Genomic DNA, 19,391 nt, shown 5'->3' with positions numbered 1-19,391 from the left:
ACGTACATATGTATGACATAATTTTAGGTCGTCATTGTACCAACTTTGAATAAAATCGGTTGAGATATGCCTGAGTTATGGCTCTGTACATGAAAAAATCGTAATACCAGATATGAACTGTAAATGCTCACGTGTTTCATTATATATTGAAGTTATGTGTAAATTTGAACCTTTGCCACATGTATGCAACTTCATTGAAATTATTATGATCAACATGATGAACAATAACCACCGCCGATTAATTCTAAAAGGTCATGAAGCATACAAATATGTAATTAGCTGAAATAAAAATATTAAAGTAATTTTACTGCTCTTATTGTATCACCACTTTATCTAGCAAGTGTAATTACCGTTGGCCAAGTCCTTCAAGCCATATATGCCGAGCTGTGAAAGCTCATTAGATATGCAAATAAATAAGCTGACATGAAAATGTGAAATGACTTTCGATATTGTTTTGATCTAGTACCTGGTATAATCATCAATGTACATAGCATGTTTTGCCAACTTTGATCAAGTAAATCCCGGTATATATCCCTAATAAGCAAAGTTAATTAAATATGTAAATTAGGAAGTGGCTTTAGTAAAAATGCTTAGTGATTGTCAGTAACGTTGTATCATGGAATCTGCAATATGTGTGGCAACTTTGGTCAACTTTGGTCAAGTCAATTCAGACATATATCCCTAATTAGGAAAGTTCATTAAATATGCAAATTAGGAATTGGCTGAAGAGAAAGTGCTTGATGACTTTCAATAATATTGAATTATAGAGTCTTTAATATACATAGTAAGTTTCATCAATTTTGATCAAGTCCATTCAGATAAATATACCTAATTATGAAAATTCATTTAATATTAAAATTAGGTTTTGGCTGAAGTAAAAATGTCTTTTGACTTTCAATAATGTTATATCACAGTATCTTTGATGTATATACCAAGTTTCAACAACTACAATCAAGTTAATTCAGATATATATCCCTAATTGGGAAAGTTCATTAAATATGCAAATTCGGAATTGGCTGAAGTAAAAATGTTTAATGACTTTCAAAAATGTTGTATCATAGTGGCTTCAATACATGTAGCAAGTTTCATCAACTTTGGTCCAGTCATTTGCTCACGTGTTTACACACGTGGGCATATGTCGCAGCGATGTCTGTCTGTCTGTCTGTCTGTCCGTCTGTGTGTCCGTCTGTCTGTCTGTCTGTCTGTCTGTCTGTCTGTTGGTCCATTATCTCAAAAACGGCTTATCAGATCAGAATCAAATCTGGTACATATATTCAGTTAGCAAATGGCAAGAACTGATTAGTTTTTGGTGGGGGTGGCTTGCATACTTTTTGCTCATTTGCATAATTAATGATTTTAGAAAAAATGGATATATATTAAAAACGACTACACAAAATCTGATGAGATTTGCTACAAATGTTGATCACACCAAGATATATCAGCAGTGGGAACCATTAGGGTGACATGAAAGATAGTTGCTAATTTGCATATTTAATGAACTTTCCTAACTAGGGATATATGTCTGATTTGACTTGATCAAAATTAACCAAACTTGGTATGTATATTAAAGATACTATGATTTAACATTATTGAAAGTCATTAAGCGTTTTAATTTCAGCCAATTCCTAATTTGCATATTTCATGAACTTTGTTAATTAGGAATATATATTTGAAATGACTGGACCAAAGTTGATGAAACTTGCTACATGTATTGAAGCCACTATGATACAACATTTTTGAAAGTCATTACACATTTTTACTTCAGCCAATTCCGAATTTGCATATTTAATGAACTTTCCCAATTAGGGATATATATCTGAATTAACTTGATTGTAGTTGTTGAAACTTACTATATACATCAAAGATACTGTGATATAACATTATTGAAAGTCAAAAGACATTTTTACTTCAGCCAAAACCTAATTTTAATATTAAATGAATTTTCATAATTAGGTATATTTATCTTACCTGCCTTGATCAAAATTGATGAAACTTACTATGTATATTAAAGACTCTATAATTCAATATTATTGAAAGTCATCAAGCATTTTCTCTTCAGCCAATTCCTAATTTGCATATTTAATGAACTTTCCTAATTAGAGATATATATCTGAATTGACTTGACCAAAGTTGACAAAATTTGCTACACATATTGCAGATACCATGATACAACATTACTGACAATCACTAAGCATTTTTACTAAAGCCACTTCCTAATTTACATATTTCATTAACTTTGCGTATTAGGGATATATACCGGGATTTACTTGATCAAAGTTGGCATAACATGCTATGTACATTGATGATTATACCAGGTACTAGATCAAAACAATATCGAAAGTCATTTCACATTTTCATGTCAGCTTATTTATAATTTGCACATCTAATGAGCTTTCACAGCTCGGCATATATGGCTTGAAGGACTTGGCCAACGGTAATTACACTTGCTAGATAAAGTGGTGATACAATAAGAGCAGTAAATTTACTTTAATATTTTTATTTCAGCTAATTACATATTTGTATACTTCATCACCTTTTAGAATTAATCGGCGGTGATTATTGTTCATAATGTTGATCATAATAATTTCAATGAAGTTGCAAACATGTGGCAAAGGTTCAAATTTACACATAACTTCAATATATAATGAAACACGTGAGCATTTACAGTTCATATCTGGTTACCTCGCGTGCGCATGCGCGCAGCGAGGTTATGTCGCAGCGATGTCTGTCTGTCTGTGTGTCTGTCTGTCTGTTGGTCCATTTTCTCAAAAACGGCTGAACGTATTTCAGTCAAATTTGGTAGACATCTTCAGAATTCAAATGGCTAGAACTGAAAAGGTTTTGGTGGGCGTGGCTTGGATATTAATGAAGTTATGAAAGTTTTAATTTTTCTGTTACGCCGCGTATGACAAGTGAAAACAATCGACTGTTTGAGGGCGCTGTGAAATGTGCTTGTCCAGGTTGGCTACAGCTGGATAGCTCTGGTTTCAACCACGGTCCCTCCGTGTTTCAACCTCGTATTGAACATTAAAAATATGATATTTTATTACTCATTCAACTCACTATTCAAGATAAAATATCGTTTAGCAAATTAGCTTCATCCTTGGTAATTGATTGTTTCCCTCGCTGCTCGATCGCCAGAAATGAGTACATACGTTCTTAGCCCTGCGTACAATGCTTTGTGTTCCGCTACAGCTATTAAAAGCCCCGCTCACCACAGCCCTGCAAAGACCCGTACGTAGAGTTGGTGACTTCAAATCCATTTTTGGACTTGACGTAAAAAGCCAAATTACTGCCGAAATTCAGCGTTCTTGGGCCCAAGTCGTATCCCTGCCTACCGCAGCTACTCGATCGCTTCCAAAAATGCCAGTCTTTTATTCTTTTTCTCGTAAATAACCGTCGATGTCGGCAACTCTCTCGCTAGCCCTGCGTACGTACGCAGTGTACGCTGTGCATTCCCTGTGTGCGTTCCTAACACACAGCGTACACTGCGTACGTAATACGTTCTCTACCTAGCCTCATGGCATGGAAGTGCTGATGAATAATAACTTTGGGTCAAAGGTATTGAAGTGTCCAATCAGGTTCGTGCACAGAGTCCAAGGCCATGACCTACTTCATGTACTGCTGCACTGTTTTGATTTTGCTTCGCCAAGAAACGTATTCGTCATTGTCCATAGAAGTATGTTTGCTCTCCTTTGAGGTTGTTTGTGAAACAAATTGCGGGATAGGCCTTGGAATGCATACGATCGGCATCGCGGCAGTGCATGTAGCTAGCCGTACGAGTATGGCGAGAGTGTCCGGCTTTGGCTACGCCGCCTCCCACCTCCGGTAGGCGGCGTAGCCCCCGGCGTAGCCAAAGCCGGACACTGTCGCCATACTCGTAGGGCTATGCATGTAGCGTACCATGCTTGTGTAACTGCCGAGCTCAACGTGCATTCACGGTTGATACTCGTGTACAATCATGATGTGTTCATTCTGATGAAGATTCATAAGTCTTAGTTTTGCAGTCTTTTTTTCCGTACGATAATCCTGACAATACGTGTTACTGTTAGACGAGGTGGCCATTTTATGATAAGTTTCAATACTGCACAGCTACATAGCGTCACTATCGTGTGATCGAGGTACAGCGTTGTTGAACGGGATACAGAAACTCTGCAGAGGGAGAAAACGATCGTTGACATGAACAGTCAATGTACTTCAGCACGTAGTCCGCAGATAGCGGATCGAGAAAATAACAGTCTGTGTCTTTTAAGTTGCTTTTCAAGATTGTATTAGCTACAGAACCAACAATGACAAATTTTTCATGAGATTTCCATGTTGGCATTGATGTTAAATCAGGAGCAGTAGGCTAGCTCCTGCCATGCTCCTGCGTACAATAGGTCTGCGTTTCCCGGCGGTACGGTGGTAGGCCGACGGCTTGTACCACACTGTCCACAGGACAGCACGTGGTAGAGGCCGTGTGCACAACCTGTACGCAGAGCTTCGAATACACTAGACAGAGTTCGTGTTTCCGTAAATTAGGCATTGAACTTGACAATATAGGCAATAACCAGAATCATCGACCATCGCCTGACAAGTGCACCATAGTCAGCTGTACATGAGTTGCGTGGCGTGGTGAGCAGGTTCCCATGGGTATTATTTTTTGAAACGCGTACTTCAAAGGTCACGAACTCATTTTGCTGCTACACGGCGCGGCACAGATGATTGTATCGTTTTTGGGCGCATTGAGATACTGTGAAGTAGGTCAACTCGTTCTACATGGCAATTATATGTGAAATATGCAGAATTTATACGCAAACGCGACCTCTGCCAGTTAAGAGCCTGCTCAGCCATTTGCACTTGCATCGACAGATATTGTTGGATCATAATTTTTCAAATGGTTTCTTTTCTTTTTTTTCATTGCGTAATACAGTGGGGATAATGTCATATTTAGATAGATTGGATTAATTTCGGGAATAAAAACAATGTAATGTCATAAAAGCCAATACCCCAAGAAGTACTTTACAAAATGTGCACGCGAGGCAATTCAGTTCATATCTGGTTTTAAATATATATTCCTAATTAACAAAGTTCATGAAATATGCAAATTAGGAATTGGCTGAAATTAAACGCTTAATGACTTTCAATAATGTTAAATCATAGTATCTTTAATATATATACCAAGTTTGGTTAATTTTGATCAAGTCAAATCAGACATATATCCATAGTTAGGAAAGTTCATTAAATATGCAAATTAGCATTTATCTTTCATGTCACCCTTAATGGTTCCCACTGCTGATATATCTTGGTGTGATCAACATTTGTAGCAAATCTCATCAAATTTTGAGTAGTCGTTTTTAATATATATCCATTTTTTCGAAAATCATTAATTATGCAAATGAGCAAAAAGTATGCAAGCCAGACCCACCAAAAACTAATCAGTTCTTGCCATTTGCTAACTGAATATATGTACCAGATTTGATTCTGATCTGATAAGCCGTTTTTGAGATAATGGACCAACAGACAGACAGACAGACAGACAGACAGACAGACAGACAGACGGACAGACAGACAGACAGACAGACAGACAGACAGACAGACATCGCTGCGACATATGCCCACGTGTGTAAACACGTGAGCAAAAAATGGCCGCCAGGCAGCCATATTGGATTGTATCACAAAACAAATCGACGTGCATATCTATGACATTGGTCAATGTCCTTGTACCAACTTTGAATAAAATCAGTTGAAACATGTCTTAGTTATGTCTCCGTACATGAAAAAAATTGTAATAAAGTGGCCGCCTGGCGGCCATATTGGATCGTATTACAAAACAAATCGTTGTGCATATCTATGACATTAGTCAATGTCCTTGTACCAACTTTGAATAAAATCAGTTGAAACATGTCTGAGTTATGGCTCTGTACATGAAAAAATCCTAATACCAGATATGAACTGAAAATGCTCATGTGTTTCATTATATATTGAAGTTATGTGTAAATTTGAACCTTTGCCACATGTTTGCAACTTCATTGAAATTATTATGATCAACATAATGAACAATAATCACCGCCGATTAATTCTAAAAGGTCATGAAGTATACAAATATATTTTATAAATATTTTGTATAGCAAGTGTAATTACCGTTGGCCAAGTCCTTCAAGCCATATATACCAAGCTGTTAAAGCTCATTAGATATGCAAATTATAAATTAGCTGACATGAAAATGTGAAATGACTTTTGATATTGCTTTGACCTAGTACCTGGTATAATCATCAATGTACATAGCATGTTTTGCCAACTTTGATCAAGTAAATCCCTGTATATATCCCTAATAAGCAAAGTTCATTAAATATGTAAATTAGGAATTGGCTTAAGTAAAAATGCTTAATGATTGTCAATAATGTTGTATAATGGTATCTGCAATATGTGTAGCAAATTTTGTCAACTTTGGTCTTGTCAATTCAGACATATATCTCTAACAAGTCATCGTTGATGACACAGTCCCCACTTGTTAATGGGTACTTTGATTACATGTCCTCAGAGAGGATAGAGTCCTCTTCATTAATTAGGTCTGTGATAAAAATACTTTGATACACATGGCGCTCAATGGCCAAGAATGAGTTCCATGGTGATGAAAACATAAAACCAATGTTGGCCACCATCCTAAAGTTCAGAAAATGAGTCAACTAGGAATTAATCAACAGGATGTTGCAAAACATTTTGCATACAATTCTAACACTTGACAGATTATCACTGGTACCATATTTGAGACATGCCCAAGTTTTGGCTAAGGACAGGAAAGAATTGTAACAAAATGGCTGCCATGCAGCCATATTGGATCATATCATGAAACAAATTGACATACATATGTATGACATAGGTTAATGTCCTTGTACCAACTTTGAATAAAATCGGTTGAGATATGCCTGAGAGTATTATGGCTCTGTACATGAAAAATCGTAACAAAATGGCCGCAAGGCAGCCATATTGGATCGTATCACATAACAAATTGACATGCATATGTATGACATTAGTCAATCTCCTTGTACCAACTTTGAATAAAATCGGTTGAAACATATCCGAGTTATGGCTCTGTACATGAAAACATCGTAATAAAATGGCTGCCTAGCGGCCATATTGGATCGTATCACATAACAAATTGACGTATATATCTATGACATAGGTCAATGTCCTGTCTGTAACCAACTTTGAATAAAATCGGTTGAAACATGTCTGAGTTATGGCTCTGTATATGGACAAATTGTAATAAAATGGCCACACAGCAGCCATATTGGATTGTATCACAAAACAAATTGTCGTGCATATCTATGACATTGGTCAATGTCCTTGTACCAACTTTGAATAAAATCGGTTAAAACATGTCTGAATTATGGCTCTGTATATGAAAAAATTGTAATAAAATGGCCGTCTGGCGGCCATATTGGATCGTATCACAAAACAAATTGACGTGCATATCTATGACATTGGTCATTGTCCTTGTAGCAACTTTGAATAAAATCGGCTGAAACATGTCTGAGTTATGGCTCTGTACATGAAAAAATCGTAATAAAATGGCCGCCTGGAGGCCATATTGGATCGTATCACAAAACAAATTGACGTGCATATCTATGACATTGGTCAATGTCCTTGTAGCAAGTTTGAATAAAATCGGTTGAAACATGTCTGAGTTATGGCTCTGTACATGAAAAAATCGTAATAAAATGGCCGCCTGGCGGCCATATTGGATCGTATCACAAAACAAATTGACGTGCATATCTATGACATTGGTCAATGTCCTTGTACCAACTTTGAATAAAATCGGTTGAAACATGTCTGAGTTATGGCTCTGTACATGAAAAAATCGTAATAAAATGGCCGCCTGGAGGCCATATTGGATCGTATCACAAAACAAATTGACGTGCATATCTATGACATTGGTCAATGTCCTTGTAGCAAGTTTGAATAAAATCGGTTGAAACATGTCTGAGTTATGGCTCTGTACATGAAAAAATCGTAATAAAATGGCCGCCTGGCGGCCATATTGGATCGTATCACAAAACAAATCGACGTGCATATCTATGACATTGGTCAATGTCCTTGTACCAACGTTGAATAAAATCGGTTGAAACATGTCTGAGTTATGGCTCTGTACATGAAAAAATCGTAATAAAATGGCCGCCTGGCGGCCATATTGGATCGTATCACAAAACAAATCGACGTGCATCTGTATGACATATGTAGTAATCCTTGTACCAAGTTTGAATGAAATCGCTTCTTGCATCTCTGAGATATCTGCGTGAACGGACGGACGCACGCACGCACGCACGCACGCACGCACGGACGCACGGACGCACGCACGGACATGACCAAACCTATAAGTCCCCCCCGGACGGTGTCCGTGGGGACTAATTAGGAAAGATCATTAAATATGCAAATTAGGCATTGGCTGAAGAGAAAATCCTTAATGACTTTCAATAATATTGTATTATAGTGTCTTTAATGTACATAGCAAGTTTCATCAATTTTGATCAAGTCAATTCAGATAAATATCCCTAATTATGAAAATTCATTTAATATTAAAATTAGGTTTTGAATGAAGTAAAAATGTCTTTTGACTTTCAATAATGTTATATCACAGTATCTTTGATGTATATACCAAGTTTCAACAACTACAATCAAGTTAATTCAGATATATATCCCTAATTGGGAAAGTTCATTAAATATGCAAATTCGGAATTGGCTGAAGTAAAAATGCTTAATAACTTTCAAAAATGTTGTATCATAGTGGCTTCAATACATGTAGCAAGTTTCATCAAATTTGGTCCAGTCATTTCAAATATATATTCCTAATTAACAAAGTTCATGAAATATGCAAATTAGGAATCGGCTGAAGTTAAAACACTTAATGACTTTCAATAATGTTAAATCATAGTATCTTTAATATACATACCAAGTTTGGTTAATTTTGATCGAGTGAAATCAGATATATATCCCCAGTAAGGAAAGTTCATTAAATACGCAAATTAGCATTTATCTTTCATGTCACCCCTTAATGCTTCCCACTGCTGATATATCTTGGTGTGATCAACATTTGTAGCAAATCTCATCAAATTGTGTGTAGTCGTTTTCAATATATATCTGTTTTTTCTAAAATCATTAATTATGCAAATCAGCAAAAAGTATGCAAGCCAGACCCACCAAAAACTAATCAGTCCTTGCCATTTGCTAACTGAATATATGTACCAGATTTGATTCTGATCTGATAAGCCGTTTTTGAGATATCGGACCAACAGACAGACAGACAGACAGATGGACAGACGGACAGACAGACAGACAGACAGACAGACAGACAGACAGACAGACATCACTGCGACATATGCTCACGTGTGTAAACACGTGAGCAAAAAATGAACTGCACCAGTCTTTTAAAGAAGTGTAACGAGCAGTTGCGTTCAAAAAGTCCTTGTCTGAGAAGGGAGGGGGGGTAGGGGTGGATTGCATGTGAAGTCTATGGCACTTCAAACAAGATGAGACCTTAAAATATTTTTGTTTTGATTTTATTGTACAAAATTTTAGTGTGGCTAAAGAAAGTTATGTGTGGCCAACAAGATGTATGACCAATTCTGTGGCTAATAACTTTGAAATCATAGCACTACCCCTGACTAAGGTCATCCTGGGGACCTGTAAACCAAATATTAAAGCTGTCTGACCAGCGGTTTTGAAAATATAAGCGACCCAACAGTTGACAGAGCTCTGCTGTGTTATGTAGAGAATAACTTTTTGTAACACTGTATTGATGAAGAAGGTGGATATCTTTGATAGCTCATTAAAGGATGGCCTGACCAAAAATGGCAAAATTAGCTGCAAAAATACACCAGATATGAACTGTAAATGCTCACGTGTTTCATTATATATTGAAGTTATGTGTAAATTTGAACCTTTGCCACATGTTTGCAACTTCATTGAAGTTATTATGATCAACATAATGAACAATAATCACCGTTGATTAATTCTAAAAGGTCATGAAGTATACATATATGTAATTAGCTGAAATAAAAATATTAAAGTTCTTTGACTGCTGTCATTGTATCACCATTTTATATAGCAAGTGTAATTACCGTTGGCCAAGTCCTTCGAGCCATATACGCTGAGCTGTGAAAGCTCATTAGATATGCAAATTATAAATTAGCTGACATGAAAATGTGAAATGACTTTCGATATTGTTTTGACCTAGTACCTGGTATAATCATCAATGTACATAGCATGTTTTGCCAACTTTGATCAAGTAAATCCCGGTATATATCCCTAATAAGCAAAGTTAATTAAATATGTAAATTAGGAAGTGGCTTTAGTAAAAATGCTTAGTGATCGTCAGTAATGTTGTATCATGGTATGTGCAATATGTGTAGCAAATTTTGTCAATGTTGGTCAAGTCAATTCAAACATATATCTCTAATTAGGAAAGTTCATTAAATATGCAAATTAGGAATTGGCTGAAGAGAAAATGCTTGATGACTTTCAATAATATTGTATTATAGAGTCTTTTATGTACATAGTAAGTTTCATCGATTTTGATCAAGTCCATTCAGATAAATATCCCTAATTATGAAAATTCATTTAATATTAAAATTAGGTTTTGGCTGAAGTAAAAATGTCTTTTGACTTTCAATAATGTTATATCACAGTATCTTTGATGTATATACCAAGTTTCAACAACTACAATCAAGTTAATTCAGATATATATCCCTAATTGGGAAAGTTCATTAAATATGCAAATTCGGAATTGGCTGAAGTAAAAATGTTTAATGACTTTCAAAAATGTTGTATCATAGTGGCTTCAATACATGTAGCAAGTTTCATCAAATTTGGTCCAGTCATTTCAAATATATATTCCTAATTAACAAAGTTCATGAAATATGCAAATTAGGAATTGGGTGAAGTTAAAATGCTTAAAGGGGAAATTTACCCTGAAAATTAATTTTGCATATTAAACTGATATGGTCATTGAAAGGCTTTCGAGTCGATTTTATTCACTTTCACTCACTGGCTAACAAACAGCGGTGTACTAAAATACCGGAAGTGACGTCGTAAACTTGGTCATTGAAGCAGTCGACGTGTGTAACTGTAAGCTTTTCCACTTACAGTGTACAGAATGGCTACAGAATATAGGGGCCAAGCATTCGGTGTCGATGTTAAAGTCGAGCAGAAATAAAGTTTACGGAATACCACTTTGAGAAGGACTGCTTTTACCGAAAGTTGCAAGTCCAACTACTGAACTACTAGCCTAAAAGAAAACTGCCCGGTGCATATCCACTGCCCAGCCCCAAGTACTTTGCTTGTACATATGGGACTGTGCGTACGCTCAGGCACTAGGAACGGAACGCTGTAGACAGGACCGCTGGTTCTAGACTTATCATGGCTACATCGAGGTGTTCTGTAACACATTAAAAATACTCGCACTTTTAGAATTAATGTCGATCTCTTTAGAGCATTGGCATTACTTCGGTGTCGGCATGATTTCACAGCGATTGGGTTGACAATGACAGGCATGATTGATCGCCGAGACTCCGAGAGTAATTTGAACTTCGTCATCGGAGCTAGAATAGTCACTTTCCGAACTCTAGTCGCTGTAACTTTCTGACGATGTCTGTCTTGAATCATCGATTGCTCGTTCAGGTTTGAAGTTATTACCAATTATCTTCGCCATTAAATAGCATAATATGCTTTTTAGTCGAGCGTTGGGGTTTGCGTACCTGGCGTAGAAGAGCTTGGTCATAAGTGACCTCGCTTTGAACCCGCTGTGACTAGTAAGTTTGATACGTCACTTCCAGTTTCCGTGCGTTTAGCTTGTGGCCACTGCGCTAATACGCGCAAGTGAAAGTGAATGAAACCAACGCTATTTTGTTTATTTTTCACTAAATAACGACCTGATTACCTAAGAAAGTCTGGGTAAATTTCCCCTTTGATGACTTTCAATAATGTTAAATAATAGTATCTTTAATATACATACCAAGTTTGGTTAATTTTGATCGAGTCAAATCAGATATATATCCCTAGTTAGGAAAGTTCATTAAATACGCAAATTAGCATTTATCTTTCATGTCACCCCTTAATGGTTCCCACTGCTGATATATCTTGGTGTGATCAACATTTGTAGCAAATCTCATCAAATTGTGTGTAGTCGTTTTTAATATATATCCATTTTTTCTAAAATCATTAATTATGCAAATGAGCAAAAACTATGCACGCCACACCCACCAAAAACTAATCAGTTCTTGCCATTTGCTAACTGAATATATGTACCAGATTTGATTCTGATCTGATTAGCCGTTTTTGAGATAATGGACCAACACACAGACAGACAGACAGACAGACATCGCTGCGACATATGCCCACGTGTGTAAACACGTGAGCAAAAAAATTGATGATTTCATCATCATTTCAATACATTACATTAAGATAAAGCCTAGGAACCTGTATACCAAATATCAAAGCTATCAGATGAATAATTTTTGAGATACAAATATTTTGACCCAAAATGGCAACCAGACATGAACTGAAAATGCTCACGTGTTTTCATAGATATTGCAGTTGTCTGTAAATTTAAACTTGTGCCAACAGTATAAAGTTTTTTGAAGTTGTGATGATCAAGATCATGGTCATAATCACGACAGACCAAAGACAAAGGCCTTTATATTAACAAATATGCATTCGGTGGAAAAAATGCTGAATGTCTTTGGTTTTTGGCATTGTATCAGCATTTACATAGCAAGTGCAATTGATTGGTACAGTGCTTCACACTGTATAGGCCAAAGTGATATCATCATAAAGTAATTGAACGCCATATACACATTCTTCCAGAAAACCATTTTATTTTTTAAGAACTCGGGCAGTCCTCAGGCAGCTACGGGCAGTCACGGGCAGTAATTAGTATGACCGCACTTTTTGATTTTATTCTATTTTACAATGCAATCCATATTGGTTTGTGATCACTATAGTATGACTCAAGTACACCACTTTGCATGCAATGGATGTTTGTGTAAATGTGATCAAGGCATGATCCATAGTCTGTTGTTGACTGCTCAATAACTTGCGTGTAGTTGAAATGCTTTGTCATAAGTTCAGTTAGTTGTTTTGTAGATTGTGTTTGTTTTAGTAAATCAACATTAAAATCACCAGTGATCACGGTTGGTAGATTGTACTCAAGTGTATGGATGAGCTGAATGAGAGCGTGTTGTAAGTTTGATGTAGGTGATGATGGTGGATTGTAAACACCAACAACTTGAACTAAACCAAATGTTGTTTTGTGTATTGCAATTAAGAAATCTGTATTAAAACAATGCAGTGTCTGTGGGGTAGCTTCAAGAGTGTTTTCTTTGCTGTACATAACCATACCATGATATGGCCTGTGTTGTGTTGAGGGGTTTCATCATCCTGTCTGAAAAGTTTGAAGTCTGCTATTTTGAAGTCATCATTGTGATCGCCGGTTTGTAGTCTTGATTCACTGCAAATTAGTACATCAGCTGAAGTTAAGCTGAAATCACTAGCAACATCTTGAAAATGGCAATGAAGAGATCTCACATTTTGATAAGTAACAATGAATCTGTTCGATATAATATATGGTAATGTGATACAGAGTTGTAACATGGAATGGGTTCTCATGCGTTGCATCTCTTGTGTAACATCAGTGCTAACTGATATTTGATTTTCTTGTAATGTGGTTATGTTGAGACCACTAAGTCTAGTCACTCTGCTTAAAGCACATAGTGTACATGACACTGATTTCTCTTGCTTGCTGTACTGAAGTCCACAACCACATTGTTAAGTGTATCACCTTGAAACGATGTATCGTTTTGGCACTAGCTGGTCTGAGTGGAAATTGTTTTCTCACAACTTCTGCATTTTTGTGTCTTCCCACTCTAAATTGCCGTGATATCTGTAAAACTGGCGTCCATCTGTGAGATACTCTGGCATGTGTTAAGTGTCGTTTTTCTCGTCGCAGGTTTTTCCCAACACAATCGTCATCAAATAAAATCCATAGAATAGTGACATGATCCAAATCAGGTCCATCGATATATTTGATTACTCCTGGAGTACCATTTATCAATCCATCATTTACAGACAGATTAATGCAAAGCTCAATACGCTGATTTGTTCCAATTGATAATTTAGAAACTAACCCCATTGTTTTTTGAGCAGGAAGCATGACAACAATACCTAATGTTTTGTGTTTTATGATTTCAGAGACATCGCCAATGACAGTATCAGTAGCAGGTATACATGTTTTTGTTCCTGAAAGTCTGTCATATGCTATTGCATTGTGGTCATCAACAAGTCTGTTCTCGCAATAAAGATGTACTGTTGACTCATCAATAGATGAAGTTTTTTATCAACACTGACTATTCGAGTTTGCAGAACTTTTATGTCATCAGATGTATGCTTTCCCTCACGTATACGGTTGAGTAATTTAGCAAAATTCTGGTCATCTTTTTGCCTCATAATATCTGTTAATTCAAACATTTTGAACAGGTCTTTCCAGATATTGACAGCCAATGGCCCATAATCATGTTGAAGGTCGTTAAATATCCAACCATCAAAGACAGGTTTTAGTTGATATAAGTCGCCAAAGCCAACGACGCTGACACCACCAAAGATTTTATTGTTGGCCATTATCTGTTGTAGTCTGAGATTGATATAATTTAACATACCATTACCAACCATGGAGATTTCATCTATGAATATGACTTTTAAGTTCCTGTATTTTGCTTGTAGAGTATTAAGTCTTTCAGATGTCAGTGGTCTATAATGAAAACCTTGAGATGCAGGAATTTGAAATTAAAGCTGAATGAATTGTAGTACCCTTAATGTTGTAAGCGGCTTTTCCAGTAGGTGCAACTAGTAATAAGTGTATGTTGTCAGGATTTTCACCAGGAAGACTTGAAAGATATTTTAAAGTACTTGATACAATGATTTGAGAACAACAGATTTCCCTACACCAGCGCCACCTGTTACAAAAATATGCAACGGCTCTGTCCTTGTTTTCATCCAATGTACTATGTGATAGAATATTTCTTTTTGTTTCTTGTTGAGTTTCTGTAAAAGTGGATATAATTCATTATCAGCCATTCGTGGTTGTTGAAGATCTTCAATAATGGGATTATTAGTACTGATGCCAATGTCCTGTCCAATGTCATATTGAGAATGACTGTCATCACGTGGTGCAAACATACTCAATGTTTCACTTGGCCTTGATCCTTCTAAAATGTCTTGTTGTTCTTGATGTTGTGTGTTTGGAGCAACATTATCAAACATATCAATGGCTGTGTTCTGTACTGCTTCAATAGCTTGATCTAATTCCTGAGCATTTTTATTGTACTCCTTTTCTTTAGAATCTACTTCACATTTTACTTGCATATAGCGATCATAGTATGTTTTACATCCTGCAAGGAGTTCATTTTCATTTCGCCACGGATAAAACAACATTATTAACTCTCTGTAATGATTTTCTTTGTCTTTTTCCCTATGAAAACGAACATATCTGATAACTTTACTTTTGGTGCGTTTTTTATACAGAAGGCCACGTATCTGATATGCTGTTTTGTTTTCATCATCATCATCCTCTTCATCGGTTTTGTACATTAAGTCATCATTATCTTGATAATGATTTTGCGGGTTATCTTTTAACTTTTGAAAACTGTACCATGCTGCCAAGTCTGCCAAGCACAATTTTTCAAGAGCTTTTGGGCGCCTCTCATATTTTTTCAAGATGCTATCACTCTCTATGTCAGTAGCATTTGGACGCATGTTTTGTATGTCATCAAGAGGTTTCAATAGGATAACTCTGTCATCAGGGGGTGATGTGTTAATAAATATGAAGCCGCGTGAAGCTCTTCTTAGTCTCATTTGCATAACAAGGTAAACTGCCTCTTGAGCACTAACTTCAACATGATTAAGGAATTTGTTTCCTATATGTCTGACACTTTCTCTGATATCATGACATCCTTCCCTTGCTTCTTCCACAGCTCTACTGAGCAAATTACTCATTCCACGTTGAGCTTTACTAATGTAAGATGCGATGTACATGGCACATGCATATGGATCTAGTATGAATTGAATGTCCATGTTTGCTCTCCAAGCTTTGAGTAGGATTTCATTGTAGCTGTTAATTCTTATTTCATTTAGTGACCTCTTGAGGAATATTTTATCTGATGTTAGAGATGATTGTATTGCATTAATATAGGTTTGTTCATCAAGTTGTAGTTTATTTAAGAATTCAGAAAAAGAGACAGTTTCTCCAAATTTTAAATCAGCAAGTACAGTCTTGATATTGTCATAGTGCTTTTGAAGGATCTGTTCTGTTCTTTCATCAGTATCCATTGGCAATGGCTGCAATATCATTGTTCTAGGCATAGGTGGTACAGGAAATCCAAATCTGCAAACACATTGGCCTTTTCTCTTACAGGTTTTTGCATGTCTGTGCATCTGATAATTTATCAATTCAGCGAAGGATTCATTAGTGGTATCATTTGAACATGTAATATACTGATCTATAAACTTTGTGATCTCATCATCACTATTTTCATTATATTGCGGTGCGTCTTTAACCCATACAAGCATGTGTATATGTGGTGATCCTCTCTGTTGGAATTCAACTCTGTAAAAGTAATCCTGTATTTCACCAATTGGATGATGTGAGCTCATTAGGAAATCATGCATAAATCGTTGAAATGAATAGTCAAAGTGTCGAGCACACGTAACAGGGTCAGATTTTATCAAATCAGATTTTGTATTCCATGACATGTTCAATACATCATCATCTGTGTATTCCTTATTGTGGACTGTCCTACCAAGAATTTTCAATAGATGTATCCATTTAGACTCTGCTGATGAAAATGACATGAAAAATGTTGGAATACCAAGTTGACGTATCATGGCAAATATATCTTTCTTTGCGCTCTCCCAGTATGGTGGTGAACCTCTAAGTGTCTTTAACACTCTAAATCCCTCATCAAGTCGAACAATTTTATCAACATTTTGTGGTGATTGAAGTTCACCAGCTGTTAATTTCGGCCTTTCAGATTACATTTTCGCAAACACAATGTTGCCTTGTCTTTAATCTGCTTGATTTGTAATTTTTTCAGTTTAAAGAAAATGTTAGGCATCGACTTTGCAACCCTCCTATCTTTGTGTCGAAGTTCCCATTTACACAATGTACTATATAGTACAGGGACTATGCGTTTCTTTACTCTGGGCTGACCACAATATATTGTTGGAAATGACAGTTCCTCAGAATATTTGTCTTGAAATATGCCTAGTGGTTTATTATTTTCGCCTAGTGCATAACAAACTGCGCCATCAGAGTCTGTGTGTTGATCATATAAAGGTGATAGCATTGTATCCAATGTGCCAGCAGGATGATCTTCCAATTTTATTTCTTCAGTCCAATTATCATCATCATCATGATCATCATGATCATTACTGTCATCTTGTTTACATGTTTGTTTATCAGATATCTGAGAATAATCGTGACCATCATTTTCTTCACAAAATTCCTGCCAATTGTGGTTTTCATCCTTTCTGCAAACAACCCAATCTGTAGATATTGTAATCTGTTCTGCTTTATATAAGGGGCTATTTTTAACTAACCAATTAGCTGCTTTTAACACTTTCACTGGTCTGACATTTTCTACCTGATAGGCATGACTGTAGCTCATCTTTCTTTTAAATTTGACAGGTATTGTCTGTGATTCATTCAAGGTTCTAGGTAATGTAGAGACAGTAGTTGATACATCAGCTATAACATTGACTATGTTACCTCTGAGACTAACTTGTCTACCTCTTGGCAATTCTCTTATTTGCATGAATGGAATGCGTAAGGCAACAAGTCTTTCTTCCAGTGGATGTAACTGTAACTCAGGGGGAATTAATGGAAATGACATGTTATTGGCCACAGAACAAGGAGGCAACTTTGACTCTTTTAAATATGAATAGCAAGTTTTACATAATGGTGCCATATCATTATCTGTAGCCTGAGATGATGCAAAGGTGTTTAACTTTTCTTTAACATTATTGTAGTTCAACACACTTTCTCTGTACCACAGCTGTTGGCAGCACACACATACAAAATTTGGGCCATTCTGAACTGCACCGTGAAAAATGTGTATAAGCTCTTCAATAGATTTGGCAGCACTACATCTTCTGTTGTTTAGTTTGTTTAATCTATCTCTCATTGCTCTCTCTCTATATGATTTATCAGTTCTTTTAATACTTTTAATATTGGCATCTCTGATCTTTTCGCTTTCCCGCTTTCTGAAGAGCTGGTCAGTTCTCTTTGTCTTTTTGGCATTTGCATTTCTTTCCCTTTCATTTTCTCTGTACTCATCATCACACCGTCTTAATTTCTTTGATGCCCTGTTTCTCTTCCGTTCAGTTTGTCTAAATAGTTCACCAGATCGTTTCGTTTTCTTATCATTCAAATCCCTTAGTCTTTCATTATGTCTGTACTCATCATCACACCGTCTTAATTTCTTTGATTCCCTATTTCTTTGTTTTCAGTTTGTTTATATACATCATCACTTCTCTTTGTTTTCTTAGCAATTCCTTTGTCTTTCAGTTTGTCTGTATTCATCATCAGACCTCCTCAATTTCATTGATGTCGTGTTTCTCTTGTTTTCAGTTTGTTTATATACTTCATCAGTTCTCTTTGTTTTCTTAGCAGTCGCATCTCTTTGTCTTTCAGTTTGTCTGTACAGTTCATCAGCTCTCATTGTTTTCTTAGCATTGACATCTCTTTGCCTTTCAGTTTGTCTGTACAGTTCGTCGGCTCTCATAGTTTTCTTAGCATTGACATCTCTTTGTCTTTCAGTTTGTCTGTACAGTTCGTCGGCTCTCATAGTTTTCTTAGTATTGACATCTCTTTGTCTTTCAGTTTGTCTGTACAGTTCGTCAGCTCTCATAGTTTTCTTAGCATTGACATCTCTTTGCTTTTCACTTTGTCTGTACAGTTCGTCAGCTCTCATAGTTTTCTTAGCATTGACATCTCTTTGCCTTTCAGTTTGTCTGTACAGCTCATTAGTTCTCATAGTTTTCTTAGCATTCATATCTCTTTGCCTTTCAGTTTGCCTGTATGCCGGATCAGCTCGTTTATTTTGCTTAGTTGTTAAATCTCTTTGCTTTTCGCTTTGCCTAAACTCTATTTTGTTCTCTCTTTTCTCTCTTGGCAATCATGTCTCTCTGTTTCTCTATTTCTCTATAATTTACACAATTTTCATTTTGCGCCATAGAAGATTTCTCTGTTTGTGCTGATCTATAACTGTTTACCTTTATTGCTTGTGACAAATTTTGCTCTGTGCTTTGCAGAAAGTCATAGTGACCACTATCAATTTCTCCTTCAACACGGATTGCATGAT

The 19,391-nt window shown here is 36.3% G+C and overlaps 1 protein-coding gene across 6 annotated transcripts in view; it reads right to left on the bottom strand.

Moving 5' to 3' along the window:
* Window positions 1–19,391, bottom strand: part of LOC139139392 (general transcription factor 3C polypeptide 3-like) — a 500,706-nt gene that overhangs the window by 400,196 nt on the left and 81,119 nt on the right. The gene's annotated exons all lie outside the window — the stretch shown is intronic.

The sequence above is a fragment of the Ptychodera flava genome, chromosome 8, assembly GCF_041260155.1.
Source record: "Ptychodera flava strain L36383 chromosome 8, AS_Pfla_20210202, whole genome shotgun sequence".
In the NCBI taxonomy this organism is placed as follows: Eukaryota; Metazoa; Hemichordata; class Enteropneusta; family Ptychoderidae; genus Ptychodera; species Ptychodera flava.
Note: the sequence above shows the minus strand (reverse complement) of the source record. Positions and strands in the feature narration are given on the sequence as shown.